This window comes from Chrysemys picta, chromosome 5 (assembly GCF_011386835.1).
Source record: "Chrysemys picta bellii isolate R12L10 chromosome 5, ASM1138683v2, whole genome shotgun sequence".
Classification (NCBI taxonomy): Eukaryota; Metazoa; Chordata; order Testudines; family Emydidae; genus Chrysemys; species Chrysemys picta.
This window is the reverse complement of record NC_088795.1, coordinates 64,615,640-64,619,474: the sequence shown is the minus strand read 5'-3', so window position 1 is coordinate 64,619,474 and position 3,835 is coordinate 64,615,640.

The following is a 3,835-nucleotide window of genomic DNA, read 5'->3' as shown; positions in this document are numbered from 1 at the left end:
TCATATCTGGTGTAAGCAGCATCTGTTATACCAGCTCAAACTTGGCTAAAGTAGTTGGAGTCTGGAGTGTGTGCTATAGGAGGACTCTTAGCATTTAGTTACTGGATTATCTGCAAAAGATTTTGCTTCTTTAAACTGGTAAAATATGATTTCTCCTCACTCCCCCCTTTAGTATTTTGTATAGTTCTAATACGCTTGGTTATAAGCCTAGTCCCAGTGAAGTCAATGAAATGTTTGATATTGACTTCACAGTGACCAGGATTTGAGCCTTTGAAAGCACAGGGGTGAAGAGAAGGATGGAGTTTTACTTTTGTCCCTGGCTGTTGTGGGATTAGAAGTTGGACCTTTAATGTTAACTTTTGTCATTTAATTTTCCTTTTAGTTTTTGTTTTGAGTTGCCCTTTTACAGCAGTATTTCAAAACAAAATGGAACTCAAAGTAACAAGACATGAAACTACAGACTAATGGGTGATTTGAACAGTATATCTTTGGCACAATATCTAGTAATAATGGCTTTTTTTGGAGTGGCTAGTGACATCTTGACAGTGTGTAGTAAGGAGCTGTTAAAAGGGGTAAAATGGTGACACATTAAATAGCATCATAAGGAGGAGTTACTGCTCATGGACAGAAACCAATTGGCAATAGATAAATTTCAAATATTAAGATCTATTTTTTGTTATTACTGAAGGGGCTAGTTCAAAATAGTACAATAATTTAAAAAATAACAAAGCTGGTTTTGGGTTATGGGAATTAATCTTTAATTTGAAATTGCAAACATCTATTAATTATAGTTAGAGGATATGTCTATTCCTTTAAAGGTGGTTCTACTTTGAAAATTATTGGTGGTTACATACTTGGCACAGCTCAGTTTTGCCTCCACTACCAATGGCACCAGGGCTGCACTACAATATATACTTGCACTAGCTCTCATGGCGCTACCAGTGTAGGAATACCAGCAGAGGAATTAGAACCCTAGGTCATAGTGTAGATATAGCCTGTGATGTGGATGCATTTGTATGATTCCTGGCACATTGTAGATTTAGTACAGCAAAGTATTGCAAGCAATTCAGAGACTCTCCAGGGCAGGTTGAGGCATTCTGTAAAACTCCAGAATGCATCTAAATCAAAATTGCATTAGAAATAATGACAGCATTGCTGCCTGCCTCAAATTTTTATAAGACAATGGAGAACCCTCAAATATCCACCTGAAACACATCACCAAATTCATCCATTTCATTCTCACCCATAACAATTTTCCATTCAACAACAAACAGTTTGTCCAAACCATGAGAACAGCTATTGTACTAGGATGACTCCCTAATATGCCAACCTCTTCATGGGCCACCTTGAAGAAGTATTTCTGGACAAATGCACCACAAAACCAGTGATCTACCTGAGATACATCAATAATATTTTCATCCTCTGGACAGACAGCTTAAACTCCCTCATAGATTTCCACAACAACTTCAACAACCATCACCCATCCATTAAACTGTCTCTAGAACACTCCCATACTAGTGTCAATTTCCTGGACACTACAATCCGCTTCAACAATGGAAACCTACAGACAACTATATACAAGAAACCCATGGATCACCACACTTACCTTCACAGATAACCACCCCAGATGCATCAAGAAATCTGTTATCTACAGCCAGGCTCTCAGATACCAAAGAATATGCACCAAGGAGAAAGTCCAGCATATACACTTAACACACTTAAAACTGCTTTCCCCAAACAAGGACATGCCACCAGAAAATTAGAATGTGTCATGGAATGGGCCACCCAAATACCCCAAAGGAACCTACTTCAATACAGAAATAAATCCCGCTCCGACTGCACACCCCTAGTTGTCACCTCACTCCACACACCCTCTACCTCTCCAAGCTCATCATCATCAGAAGCAAGTTCTCCACAGACCAGGTCACACCAACTCAAAGCGGCACCAGACTCTGCCAGAACAACATATGCAAAACTTATAGACCTATCGCCACTGTTACGATGATCAACAACCCCACAATGCACCTTTCAAGATCCATGGGTCCTACACATGCTTGGCACATGTGATGTACTCATCCAGTGCACTAAATGCTCAAATAACAACTATGTGGGTGAAACAAGACAATCAGTATGCTCTTGAATGAACCCACACATTAAAATAATACAAAAACATCATATCACACTTTTCACAAAGCTGACCTCTTAGTCCTCATTCTCAAAGGAAATCTGCACACCACTTCAAAAGATAAACCTGGGAGCTTAAATTCATAAGTTTGCTAGACACTCTCAATCATGGACTGAATAGAGACGCTGGCTTTATGGCTTATTACAATAATCTATAACCCACTCATATCCCCACCCCCACTTCCTGAACCCGTGAATGGAGTGGTATTAATGGGCCACTTCACCTTGAATGGTTCCTTGAAATATGTGTTAACTACTTTTGCTGACCATTCTGTTTCACCTTGCATTTAGCTGTGACACTGTGAAGACCAGTCACACCCCTGAGTGACACCGAGCTAACCGTTGGTGTAGACAGCGCTATGTCAATGGGAGGCCTTCTCCCATTGACATAACTACTGCCTCTCATGGATTAACTATGGGAAGCTCTTCCATCAGTGTAGTAGTGTCTTCACTGAAGTGTTACAGTGGTGCAGATGGACCGATGCAGCGTTTTAAGTATAGATCTGCCCTGAATAGATTTCCCAGACCTGAAGAAGAGCTCTATGTAAGTTTGAAAGCTTGTCTGTCTCACCAACTGAAGTTGGTCCAATACAGTTTATAACCTTTACCCACCTTGTCTCTCTAATATCCTGGGACCATCATGACTACATTTTTTCTACTACACAGTGTTGCTGTAAAGAGCAGAGGGTCCTGGGGCACGTTTAAGACTAACAGAAGTATTGGAGCATAAGCTTTTGTGGGTGAATGCCCACTTCATCAGACGCAAGTCTTGCGTCTGAAGTGGGCATTCACCCACAAAAGCTTATGCTCCAATACTTCTGTTAGTCTTAAACGTGCCCCAGGACCCTCTGCTTTTTACAGATTCAGACTAACATGGCTACCCCTCTGATAGAAAAAATGTGCATTTCAAGAATGGATTTACATATTTATTTATTTAAATATAGCTGTATGTTAGTGGATAGCATACGAAGACAATATTCCAACCAAGCTTTCCTATATGGTTGGAAGGGACCTTAGGAGGTCATCTAGTCCAACCCCCGGCTCAAAGCAGAACCAATCCTGAGACAGATTTTTGCCCCAAATCCCTAAATGGCCCCTTCAAGGATTGAACTCACAACCCTGGGTTTAGCAGGTTAATGCTCAAACTACTGAGCTATCCCTCCCCGCAATCTCTCTCTACCTCTTTGTATATGTCTCGAATTGCAGTGTTTTATTAAAGATAAAGTTGGGTGGAAAGCAACAATTATACACAACTATATTTAGGAAGAATTGCTAGGAATGTAGCTTTAAAATTTGCATTGGAAGTAGTCTGCTACTCACTTAAGATAAATAAACAGTGAAATTAAAGGTTATTAATAGACCTCCCCCAACATTTTATGTAATAAGACAGGCCTGAGTTCATATGTGCTCATCAATAGGCATCAGAAAGAATGTAAATATATTTTACATTCTGAAGGCTATGTAGATGGGCTTTTACAACAACTGCTTATCTCTTTTGTTTTACAGGTAATTCACTATAAAATACATTTCAAAAATGTAATAAAATCAAATTACTCAATCACAGCAGGATTACAAAATTAGGGTAAAAAGTTATTATAATAAAATATAATAAAATGATAAAAATATGCTTTGTTGCAAAATCAATTATTTA